General features: G+C 37.1%; 1 long non-coding RNA gene across 1 annotated transcript in view; it reads right to left on the minus strand.

Annotated features, from left to right (window-relative positions):
• LOC135444888 (uncharacterized) overlaps nucleotides 1-13643 on the minus strand; it is a 98758-nt gene that overhangs the window by 19171 nt on the left and 65944 nt on the right. The gene's annotated exons all lie outside the window — the stretch shown is intronic.

Raw genomic sequence — 13643 nt, forward strand, 5'->3', positions numbered from 1 at the left:
TAAAGTATATACCACGTCAACATCTTCATGACTGTGTTACAGCTCATCAGCAGTAGCTATCTAAGCTGTTGTTCAGAAATCCTCAGCCACAGGTTACCACAGTTCCTGGGCTGTCCTGCTGGTGTGGTAACTCCCACACACATCACAAAAGAGGTGCTGATCACAGCAAACAGGAACCTCTCACTAATAAAAGTGTCCCCATGAGCTCACAGACTTAGGCAGACATCAGCCCGGAGAGGTCAGTGTAGCTAAATTTTCATCACTCCCACTCTTAGGGATGGGGTGTTGAGTCCCAGCTCTGGCATTTTCAGGTGAACACTAAGGGGCACAATCAAAGTCTGCTTCAGCCTGAGATGAGAGCAAACAGACTCCTCACCCTTCACAAATATGAAATTGATGAGCTTCCAGCTCAGGTTCAAATAGTTAACATTTCTACTCCGCCAGTCTGCAGAAGCACCTGAATAGTGTTAGTGAGGACACAAAAACAGCTTCAGTGCATCATGAAAAGGATTGTTCTCATACTCCCCTATCTTCCTGCTTCCTCTACAGCTCAGCCATTATTCTCTTAAAAATCCCAGAGCAGCTTATACCAATCCACTTCCCTCTACCACAAGGTCTCCTAAGCACCTCGATTAGATTCTGTCCAGTATTTCACTTAAAATCTGCTTCCCAGAAAGGACCACCAGTAAAATTCTGATGCCAGTCTCTTAGATATCTTACAGAGTTGTGTTGGAGGCAGAGGAAAAAAACAACTGGCATAGGACACAGGATGAGAATTTTTTATATTCTATTTATACAAAATCACCTTTGCATGTTGAGGTATGGTGAAACCCTTACTTCCAGCTTTCTGAGAAAGCCCATTAATCACCACAGCTCTTCAAAAGTGCTTATTTCTTTCTGGACTGGAATATCAAAGAGCATTTACATTTCATCTGTCATGTCCAGCTTCATCAGAGATGAACTTGCCTGGGAACAATATCCTCTGAAGAAATGTGGCATCCTTGCATTGCCAATTCACTGCAGAGGATTAGCACATCAAACAAGAGTGGTGAATAAGTACAGGTGAAAACCAGAGAAAATGCTAACACAAATGTCTTTGCAGTTGCAGATTTTCTGCCCCCAGTCTTACCAATATAGCTAAAGGCAAATGAAGGACACTGTAATGATTTAATCACACTCAGAAATGTTTCAGTCTTAGATATCAGTCATAAGAGAGGAACCCAGGCAGTAACTCAAATTTTAGCAGTGCTACTGGGAACACAAGCAGATAACAGAAGTCTATTCTGAATTTAAAATCTATGGCTAATAATGAAAACAAACATATCTGCTGTTTCATCATCTACCTTCCAAACTACATAAACAGCATTTTAGGAAGTAATACCAAGTTCTTTCTGGAAAGAGTTTACACAGTTCACATGGAAACAGAATGAAGGCCATCCATTCAAAAGTAGAACTTGCATTTGCTCACAAGAGTTAACGATATATTTGTAAAATTTTGAGGTTTTATATGTGACTTTAATGTGTAATAGTCATGTATATGTTTTTGAAAAAAGTCATTAAATAAGCTTAAGACAATCATGATTATTTGGCAAATGAAATGTGAACTTCAGTAATTTTAAAGGTGCACGAATATCTGTATAAAAATAATAATAATACAAAAAGTCTATGTATAGGGAATAAAAGGGAGAGGTCATATTTATTGCTGAGCTGAATTGTCACCAGATAACTGTAAACTTTCATCAGAACTGTCCTAAATATGGTACCTCTTTGAAACATATCACAAGCCTGGTTCCAGATATTTCTAGTCTATTTCTAGTTTATTTCCCTTTTAACTGTCAGTCTGTTGCAAAAGCTGAAAGAACCATCCCCTAAAATCTTTTTCTTTTACTATCAGATACATAAAGGACAAGTAGCCTGAGGCTCAATATTTTTCAGGCTTTTAAATACTTTTTTCCTCAGTGTTGAATGAGCATGTGTCATTTCTGCAGCAATTCAGAAGCAAATGGTCCCAAGTTCAAACTGTGACTTTTTTTAGATTAGATCTGTCGGATAAAAATTTGTTGAGATGAAATGCAATTCATCTGCTGTAGATGTCAACCCAAACTGACAGAAATAAGGATTCATATACAAAGGGAAAAAAATATTCTAGGGAACCGAAAATCCCAAGCATGGCAATGTGTAAAGTGAAAGGTCTTTATTTGCAGCCCATACACCCGACTATTTTGTTCAGTGACAAAGTATCACAGGGATTATCCAAAAAGCAATCAGACAGGTGGACTGCTCCTAAATGCTGGTTTCTCTTTTTAAAGTGCACCATCAGTCAGCAGAGAGAGAACAGAAACACAGAGCCAAGAACAAAACAACCATTAAGGGCCAGCTATAATACATGAGCAGTTCCTTCTCAAATTCATGGCTTTGGTTCTGTGGTCAGTGTTTTGAGCACCAGTCATGAATTAATAAACATCCATGGCTCCAGCTGCCTCACAACATGGATCTTTCTGCAGTATTTAACTGAGGGAAGAGACGTGGCAGAGAACACAAAATGGTTTCCAATATCTGGACACAAGCAAGGACAACTGTGTTCTTCTCTTAATTAAATGTTAGAGAACAGTTAATAATTTAACATGGAGTATTTGTCTGACAGGTCTGTTCTTTTACTGATTGCCTTCTTGAGAACAGTTATGTCCTCCTAAAATTCATTTCGTTTCAAAGGATGGAAGGACCATGAATAATTCAGCCTATTCATTCATTATGTTACTACTGAAATATGAATTATCTTTTCTCAAGTTTATTTGTTGGGTTAAGGCAAATGGAATAAGCATGCGACCTCTTCCCATATAAAAGTTTTATGCATTAAAATTTTAGGCACAAGTGTCTTGAGAAATATAAAGCATAGGATTTTCAGTATACATCACTCTGGAACTGAAAACTTTGAAAGTAGGAGAGCTACCAAAAATTACAATCAGCTTGGAAAAATCAGCCATCTATAACAAAAATTATATCTTACAGTGTATAAAATTTTGAAAATTGCCAAGATTATCAAGTATTTTTTCATTTTTTATAGCCTGTGTACCTGCTTATTTTACATTCCCTGCTGGATATCCAGTATTCCCTTGCTGTTTTGATATACGTGGCACCATGCAGAATCTGTGAGAGGAAAATAAATAGCATGTTTTAAAAATGGGTTTTTGTGACTGTAATACTAAAAAAATCATTAGGGCGGGTCAAGTACGTCTTAATTTGCCCAGTTAACAATATAGCTGTGAGAATAGCTATTCTAATAATATCATAGGTACTGTTGTAACCCAGGCCACTGAAAGCTAAATTGCATGGCTGAACCTGGAAAAACCTGCAGCTAAAAGGTGCCAGAGGTTCACTGTGCTTATCCCACCAGCTAAAAGTATACTCAGATATGTGCTCATGAAATCTTAAGGCAAAGTGTTATTTATAATTCCATACTAACTACAGTGATGCTTACTGATACATGCTCATTGCACTACTAAAGGTTAAAAGTTAAAAGAAAAACATACATATAAGTACCCAGTCAGCACTTACCTTATCCTATAAGGTTCATGAAAGACTAAGATCATTAAATCAGATGTAGGATAATGAAGTAGGGGACCATAGTTTTTTCTGCAGTGACAAATCAAGAGAGAATACTTGAATGAGTGTGCATTCAATGGCTTCAAGGAGAGGTATAATTAGAAGTGGTAAGGTGAACATAAATATTGTACACAATCATCTGACTGACAGCAGCAGGAGCCAGCAGGAAGCATCTTGATCTAATTGACCCTTACCCCCTCTGCCTGAAAAACAGATTTGGGCCTAATACAAAAGATTTCTGAAAACTTTGATGTGGACTGCTATTACACATTTCAAGGTATTTATAAAGCAGCACCTGCTTGTGCTACCAGTTAGAAGGAATGTCATATTTTCCCATCTTAGGTCCCCGCTCACAGGGCTTTCATAGTGACTATAGAATTAGTTTAAAGGCTCAAACTTGACAAACAAGGGTTTCTGAGAGAGATTTTTTAAAACACAAAAGGCATTCAGCCACTGGTGGATTTTTGTTAGAGTTGCACAAATAACCACCTTTTTTGAATATGCAAATTTCTATCTCAGATGCTTTTTTCTTCATGCATTCCCTCTTTCATTCATTAGGAGCAGAATATTAATTTTAAAATCCCAACAACAGCAGCAGCAAAACATGTAAGCAAACGAGAGTAATTTTTGTTTGCCTATTTCACTATAAGCTCACATTGTTTGTATTATTAGTAGTCTCAGTTTTCTCTTCACCCTCTTTTTTCTAGAATGAGAATTAAAGGATAATGGAAACAAAGGTCACTTTGAAAAATGAGAAAATTTTTTGGCTAAGAAGTATTCTGCTGACTTAGAAGCAAGTCAGTATATGGGTGGTGAGTCACAATCAGTGGTGATGGATACACACAACATAGCAGTGAAAGTGCTGTAAAGGCTGATGTTTAAACAGAACCAAAAATCTGTAAGAAAAGCATGTGATCTGTGAAGGTTGAAGCTAGGAGATGGTAAAAAGTAGAGTGCTCATTATTCTTTTTTTCTTTCTTTCCTTTGCATGGAAATATTCAAACAAATCCAGACTGCGAAACAAACCTGGGAATCTAAAACATTCTCTCCCACAATACAGACTTAATTCTCTATTGAGCTAGGTAGGTAGGTAGGGGTAGGTAGTATAGGTAGGTAGGTAGGTAGATAAAGAAATAGAGATGATATATATTTATGTAAGCAAGAACAGTACTAATCTTTATAAATATAATACTTAAAGGATCTCACTTTCTTTGTTGACTTGGATTTACAGCTTCAAATGAATCAGAGCAAAGCTCTGTACAAAGAATTTACTTCCGGGGTTTTTTATACGTAAAGCTACTTCTCTCTATGTTCTTCATTTTAGTAAACAGTTTTAGTCTCCCTTTTAGTATTTTTTTTTTGTAAAGTACTTATATTTACATATATTAATAATCTTTCCAGTGATCAGCTTCACCAGAGGCCAGATAAAATTTGGAACCTATGTTGACAACTTGCTTGTGACCAACACCTTGTCTTGTCTTCCATTAAGTTATTTGGAGAAAAGAAGGGGCATGCTCAGAGTTCTGTGCTTCAGAGCATTATGCTAGGTACTTGCATGCAATATACATGGCATTAAAGGAATTCAATAACAGCAAAGTGAGACTACTCAGATATTTCTTTTTTTATGTAAGAACAATATTCATTTATTTTCTGGTGGCAAAATATGAATGCCTAAAAGGCCTCTGTGTGACACTAGGCTTACTGGTGGGATGACTGAGATACAGCAGTCTAAGATTTTACTGCCTAAATGAAGTAGACAAATTATGAGTAAGAAAAAAGCTAGAAGACAGAAAGGTGTCGTGACAAGCAGGTTTGTAGCTTCCTTAGGTACTCAGTTGACTGTCAAAGGCTAGAGCAGCTGCTCAGCATATGGCCTGATGCTTCAAGAAGTGCCTAGGAATGAAGTGCCTCCCTGCTTCTTCTGTGTGATCCAGAAAAGGGACACCTGGGAGAAAGCTTTGACAGGCAGGAGCCTTCCTGCAGGATTACACAAGGGGATGATGAGAGGAACTGCCCAATCAGCTGAGCTGTCTCCTGTGCTTCTGTCTAAAAGTAACTAGAAGAAAATAGCAACTGAAAGAGACCTAAGTATAGTAGGTATTTCTGAAGTAGAACTGTCTGTCCCAAGTCAGAAGAAATAAAATATCTTATTAGCAATATGTGCAACTGAGAAATTATAGTTGAGTCAGGTTGAAAATAGGATTGAAAGTGGATATAAAAGTACCTTGGGAAGAGGAGTGGGGAGCAGACCGTGCTCAAACAGAGAAGGATTGGAATGATGGGACAGAATAATTCATATTTAGAACCACTGACAAGCTAGTCTGTTTTTACAGCAGCAGTTCACATCTCTGTATGTGACTGAAGGGGCCTAAGTCTCCGCAATCCTCTACTGTCAGAAAACATGATGCTAGAAACCCAACAGAAAAAGAGAAAAAAACAAAGCACAACTTATATTTTAGTTTTGGGGATAAACTTGAGCTATATATTGGACAGACCCTCTCCCCATTCATTGACAACGTCAAAGATAAAGATGTCAAATGCCAGTACAAAAACTAATAGGATTATAAAACCCTCCTACTGTATCAGAAGAAAAGAAACAGAAGTTGAGATAAAAGAAAATAAACCCTTTAAAACTGTAACAATGGGTGACCATAACTACCTTTATATAAACCATTCATACACCATGTCAAAAATGAGGTGTGTAAAAGCAATTTTTTGGTTTTATATGTGTTGAATACTTCTGGCAGCTTTAGCAAATTCAAGAATAAAACCTCATCCTAAATAAAACCTAAGGAATTTGATTAAAATTTGGATTGAACATTAGGCACAGTGACCAAGATGTAACTCTTACAATACTGTAGTACAGAGTGGGCTCTTTAAAATCAGGAACTGTCCACACACCTTTCCCCTTTTCCTTCTTCATTAGATATGCTAATTCATCACAGGGATAGATTGAAGGAGAACCTTCCAGCTAAGTTTACCCAATGTTTTCCAAAAAATGACAGCCTGAAAGAGGCTTGAAAAACAAACTCCCTGAACAAAACAGACTACCAGATGACCTTTGCATGCAGCAGGGGAAACTTGAGGGACGTTTAAGAGACAGGAGCAAGTAGGTAGAGAGAACTTGTGGGAATGGTGTAAGAGGTTTCACAATCATGTGGGGTTTTTGACAAAATTAAAATTCATAGCCAGAACCAGCGCTGGACCTCTCTGGAGAGCTGAGGGGAAGTAAATTCTATGGATCTGAGAGACTGTTTCTTTTCCAGGCACTGGCAATTTTTTTTGTGTGTGTCTCCAACCAAGGACAATTCCTGCTGGAGATGAAACCTTTGATAACTTGTGTCTAACTTCTAATTCAGGTGGGAGACCATAACTGCGCTGTGCAGGTAACTCAGAGACCTGCAAAAAGATATTTGTTCTCCATGACTGCATCCTGCTTAAGCTCTTGAAGGCTATTAAGACTACTTGAAAACAGTGATTTATGTGAGTCACAAATATGATATGATGACCAAGGAGAGTAAAGCTCAGAAAGCTCCTTCCCAGCTCAGAAACTAAAATTGGCTCAGTCTATTTTGTCTTATTTTCTAGGGTTTTCTTTTCCTCTTTGTTTGTAAACTTGCACAGAAATGTCATATCATGTCACAAATGCTAAGAGAAAAACAAAATCTTCAAAGTCAATGAGGCTAAAACGGATATTCAGATTATATTTAATATAGTGGGACTCAAAACTAATGAAGAATGCCTTCTGTTCTGAATAAAAGCCAGAAGAAAATTAAAATCACCAAAATAAAGAATAGAGTGTTCCATTCTTAATGCAGCAAAAGTTGGTGATTCAACTGCTGGAATAGCAGAGGGCAAAATAGAAAGCATTTGTAGATAAGAAAGCAAAAGCTAATGGATATTTTCAGTAAGCCTAAAAGCTCTGTTACCACTATAGTGCAAAGATAATGGTTTCTACCTCTACAATTCCTTGCAATGATTGTTTTGCCAATATATAGTATAAAAGAAACAAAGAGTAATAATTGCTTGTCAGCACTGATGAAGCATGACAGGCATCAGCCATGGGAAGGGGAATGCCACTTCACTGCTGCATCCAATGGTAACAGTCTGCCCAGAGTTTACACTGTTCACCTATGGAACTGGGTCAGGGCTGTGAAGGAAAGGACAGCTGGAGGTCAGCTTCATCAAGCTGTTTGTGTCTGTCTAGTTAAAATACATTCAGGGACCCTCAACCACTGAGATAATTTAAAACTGAACAGAATGGTGTTGCAAATCGTATGATAGGTTTAGGCTCTGCTCACAGATCAGGTCCAAATGAAGTTCACAAAAGCTGCAACAAAATAATTTTTCCAGGAAAAGGCATATGTCTCAGCACCTTACATCACAGAGATGTATCTAAATATAGTCTAATTACATAAAATGGTATGCAGCATGCAGATTCAAATTGTGTAGTGGAAGCAAAGAAGGAAGGAGTCACAAGATAAAACCTCATTATAAAAAAGGATGCACAGTGAAAAATAAATCATAGTTTATGAACATCCTTTGTTAACTAAGTGAAATCATAGCAAAGCAGAAAATGAAAAGCTGATAATGTTGTTATTACTCATTTTCTAGCTATCATTTGAATCAAGCCTCTCAAGTATAGTTTCTTAAGGATTGATTTCTTTTGGAAGTTACAAAGGCTTATTTTTGAAGGGTTTTTTTAGTATATTTGTGTTTCCATAATAATAAGACTCTTAACCTTTTCAAAACTGTTTGAATAAAAATTTCAAAAGGCACTGTGGTCTTAGGAACTTGACCTGGAATACCTTACAAAAGTCAGACTGTCAAAAGCTGGAGATCTTTAAATTCTGAAAAACATTAGTCAATTAGACCTCAAGACCTTCTCATTCTTTAGGTAATGGTCTACCCTAAGAAGAGACAAAGCAACATCTCATACATTAAAACATATAGGAGACAAATAATCCAAGTTCTACCTGGATATTTAGGCCATAATGTTAATTGCTAGTTTGATTTATTTAGCAAAAAAAAAACAATAACAAAAATCAACAACAACCAAAAAAGCAACCTTCAGATATTACATTTTAAATACATGTAAACACATTACTAATTTTGAGAAGAATCCTATTTTTTTGTCACAATTTTTAAGGCTAATTGTTTTCTCAGTCATTTGGGTCTGCAGACTCATTTTACTGTAAAAATTGAGTTTTTTTCCTGCAATACGAGTATATTTCCCTGAGGAAATATGGCAAAAGTTCAGTTTATCAGAGACAGGACTCTCCCACTTTACTTGTAAGAAATATGTTTATCAATGCAAAGAGCAAAATGTACTACTGAACAAAATTCATAATACAGTTACAGAAAACAAACAGTGATTTTACATAGCAGGGTTTCTGTAAAGAAAGAAAAAAGCTGCACAATTTTATATTTAAATTCCAGAGCAAGAATACCTGCAGCTAATCAGCTTATTCCCCTGATAAGTATTTTGCTACAGACCATGGAATTGCTCTAGAGAGGTTCACAGATGTAGGGACTAGGTGTTTCAGGGGAATAATACTAGACTACCAAGCGTTGCACCTCTAAATCGACAACAGAACACTACACAAGAAAGAAATAGGTTATATTCTGAAAGCAATATAATGTTGTCCTCTTCTTTTCATCACTAGAGCCCATAAAAATATTCTTAAAGGAATCTTTTAATCTGATGTGTGTCCAGGGCCAGTGTTAGTGATGCTTGAATTCTTTTATCATGTATCATACGTCCAGTCATCATTAGCGCTTCATGACAGCTTCAGATTTGTGTATGTAAGGAACTTAGAAGATGAAATATCAGCCCAGAAAATTTCCCTCCCAACAAGACTTCTGACAAATTAATGGATTAGTGAGGGGAAATTTACATCAGATTCCCTTAAACAACAGAGCATCAGTAGATTTCTTCAGTTCCCAAGGCTATCAAGTCAACAGCTTTCATCATTTTAATACCTTCCTAAAAAACTCATAAGACAGAGTACATTCTCGGGAAATCTGGATTCACACAAATCAATGAAAGATAAATCAATGAACCAAATAAAGTAATAAACTACCAAGAGAACAGCACTATCTGAACACATAAAAGAATAGACCTTCAATACTTCATGCCATGCAAACCTTTTGGTAAGTAGAGCTTTTTAACTGCTATCTAACTAGAAAGGTTTCTTTTGAGATGTACATATATTTGCTTTCTGTCACAGAGTAGTCTATTTATAATCAATGTTTAACTTTTCTGGGATTAAATTTTAAGAGGAGTACTTTGAAAATTACTTTGAAAATATGTGTCCTTCGCTGTAAGATTTACAACAAGGAATACTTGAGGTTCATTTAATTAGATGATTCTGCCAAACAGAGATGTAGGTATGTCTTTCAATTTTTTTCCTTACTTATTTCTGTGTATTACCTCATTTTGTGGATAAGAATGAATGGTTATTAACATTAAAGGAAAAGAAAATAGCAGCACTATATTCTTACTGCCGGTCACTATGTCCTTCTAAAATGCAGATTTTTTTCTTTGTTGCCATAATCTCCATAGAAGATATAATGCAGACAGAATAATTACAGTGTAAGATGAGGAAAGTGTGTCCTTTTCAGTTAACATCTTGAGGGGACACATTTTCTTCCTCTTATTTTTGAGCAATATATGTAGCTTTATCACATTTGCTGCAGGCAGTTCCCAGAGGATTTTCAGAAGAACTCTTCCTCCTGTAAATAGGCCAATTCACTTCCAACTATGTATTCTAGAAAAGAGTAAATATATAAAACTTGAAGGTGGCTGTTACCATGCTCTGGCTGCACCTTGCACTTCACACCTTGTCTACACTAAGGATGTTTTAGGGGAAGATTCACACCTAGACTAGAAAACTTAGTTTGACTTCTGTCAGCATTTTAGCACCATATTGATAAGACTTGCACACACAGTTCTTGAAACACTCACAGAATATGGTGCTACAGATACTTTCTATGTCCAAACAGTGAAATCAGTAAAATCAAATTAACGTTAGGAAGAAAAAATTCCTATTTCTAAACTTCCTAACTTAAAAAAAGAAAAATTACAATAGCTCCTGCAGAATTTTGGCTGTTACACACATATGCTCATTCATTCAGCTGAATATTTCTGAAGGATGTAACCCTTTGTTTTGCTTTTAAGGTGAATGGGGTGCATTATGAAGCAATTCAGTGAGTATTGACCCTGTATTTTCTTTCTTAAGTTGGTATTAGTTCAGAGGATTCTGTAGTGCAATGAGTAAGGAGACTGAGAGGGGAAGAAAAAAAATAAGCTGATGCGAATGGATGACATTGCAGGGGGAATATTTCAGTGGAAAATAAACAACTTCATACCATTTGTCTGTAGGACTCTCATACTGTTTGTATCACCAGCCTCAAAAGTACTACCAGGAACTGAGTTTTTGGTGAGACCCTACAGCCATATGCATTTGACTCACAGCCTTCATTTTTTAGGGTGCCAAGATGTTTAGCTGAGGTGCTCTTAATGTGATCCACGGCCTTCACTGTCCGCTGTGATCATGGCTCAAGTTATCCACTGTTCTGCCAGGGTGGATAGGTGCTATTATCACAAAAGGTTGTGGCTCTCTTCTGCTAGTATGGAAATGCCTTATTTGGATACATCAAATGTTAGTACCACTAAAGCTATTGCAACTCAAACCCTAAGGCTTGTCCAGTGCTGTGGGCAACCACTGAAATATAGAGAAAGTTTTATTAAATTTCTGTCCATCAGATATACCTGTGTGTAGTTTAGTCATACCTCCACTAGCAGTCTACAGTTCAATTTCAAAGTTACTTGTTTTAAGGGTTTTAAGGGTACTCTAAAAACATTCTCTTCAATGACTTTGGCCCTCTGAGACATTTTCTCCTGACATTTTCTCACAAACAGGCAGAAAGAAAACATTATCAACACGGCATGGACTTGCTAAATCTGCTTGCTAAATCTGCCCATTAGAAGATCACAACCAGCACTTCAAACTTCATCACAAGATGCTGCAATGGATTTGAACTCTAGATAGTGAACTTTCCCCTATCCTAAGTGTTCTCAGCAGTGGAAGCAGCAGGGATATCCTGGAGGCAGAAGCAGACTCTCAAAGGTAATTCCTCTGAGCACAACAAGCACAACAAGCCCAGAGGCAGCCGCAGTAACCTCCTCCTACCCATGGGAGTCCACAGGAGATGGCTTTGCACACTCCACATTTTGAGGTTTCATACCTGCATAATGCAAGATGGCTTTTGAGCAGTTTTGAACATGGATGAGCCCGGGGACTGAACCCAGTTAGGATGTAAAAGGGCAAAGGAGATTTTACAGCAAGGCACAAATACTGTGATGTCACAAGGCCCTGTGATGATGAAAATATGTATTGATGAAATACTGAATATACAGTGAAAATGTACTGATGTCAGCAATACTATTGATAAGTTTTAAAAGAACATGCTAAGGGTTCAAGGTCAGATTGCCATCAAGAAAAGTAGCCACCAATATAAATCACAGTCAAGTCAGATTTCATAGTTAACAGCATCAGCATCTGACATTCCTCATCTTAAAAAGCTACTCATTAGCTGTATGTTTACAACACATGGTCCACATCCATGGGAGCTTGTGGTGGGCACAAATAAATTGATTCTGCCTGTGTCCAGAACCAAGGGAAAAAAAATTCCAACCCTTAAGTGACCTGTGTCAGTGTATTACACATTGTGTGCTAATAATCTCACCTCTCAACAGCTTTGACTAGCTCAGCACTGTATTAATGCCCTCATGAATCCTTTTCCCACTCAGGGTAACAAGAGGGCAGGTTTGCACCTACCCAAGGTGTACAGTGTAAGTACCATGTAGGAGGACTTTATAACAAGGATTATTTAACATCCCTCATGTGGACCAGATTTCACCCCTGGAAAAACAAAAGGCTTGAGGATGTGAGCATCCCCTAGCTCAAGCAGTGGAAGAGAAATAAGAATGTGCTGAGAGGGATGGAGAGCAGCAGCGGTAGAGTCACTGATTGATCGGAGTGGGAGGGGCTCCCATACAAAACTGACTTTGATCTATCTTTTAATTTAGCAGCACAACAACAAATCTTAAGGCAATCAATTCTAATGGTATTAATAGTCTCATTCAAAGTATTCACTTTCTCCCTTAATTTAGTAGGCTGGCTCCATGTTTCCTTGGCAGATTTGTCAAATAAATATTGCTGGTTTTTGAGAGCAGCTTTCCTTACTGCTCCATTTCCTAAAAATTCTTGCTTCTTTAAAGAGTGTCATAATTTCCTCCCAGGACTCAAAAATTAATAATTCATTCATTTGCTACTTGTTGTGATAATCTTTCTTCTTTGTATAAATAATTTCAATGTTGGCTTGGTTTTCCTTTTAGAAAACTACAGTCAGCTTCAACATGTCTTAATCCAACATAAACTCTGATCAGTTTAGATAATCTTTGTCACTCCTGAGTCATGACTGGACACAGGTCAGGACTCTTAATTCTAGTAATTGCCCTTCCTTCATCTATAATTTTCTCTCTTGAATAAACCATCAGTTCAACTTTTTTTTTTTGCTTTTCCATTCATTTCAGACCTCACCCAGTGGCCACAGGAATCAATGGGAGATTTTACTGTGAGAACAATAAACAGTGTAAGCACTGAGCAAAATTTTTATCACTTTCAAGTGTATTGAACTGGGTGAGAGGAGCAAATGGAGCAGGGCTGGAATGAACTGCTTCAAGACAGAGAGCAATAACTTGAGCAGCAAGCTCACAGAGCTCAGAGCCCTGCAAGCATATGATCATCTTCCACGGCTGCTTAAGTCTCTGGAATAAGTAAATAAATAATAAATACATGAACAGAAGCCAAATTGCAGTATTCCTGTAACCAATAGCCATGAAGCAGAGCAGTAATTTTTTTTTCATTTTAATTTGGTTTTAACTAAAATATGAACATAAATATATGTAAACACCATATGTAAACCCCATATATCCCTGCTATTAAGGGATTACATTTTCATTTAAGGGGATA

This window comes from Zonotrichia leucophrys, chromosome 3 (assembly GCF_028769735.1).
Source record: "Zonotrichia leucophrys gambelii isolate GWCS_2022_RI chromosome 3, RI_Zleu_2.0, whole genome shotgun sequence".
Lineage (NCBI taxonomy): Eukaryota > Metazoa > Chordata > Aves > Passeriformes > Passerellidae > Zonotrichia > Zonotrichia leucophrys.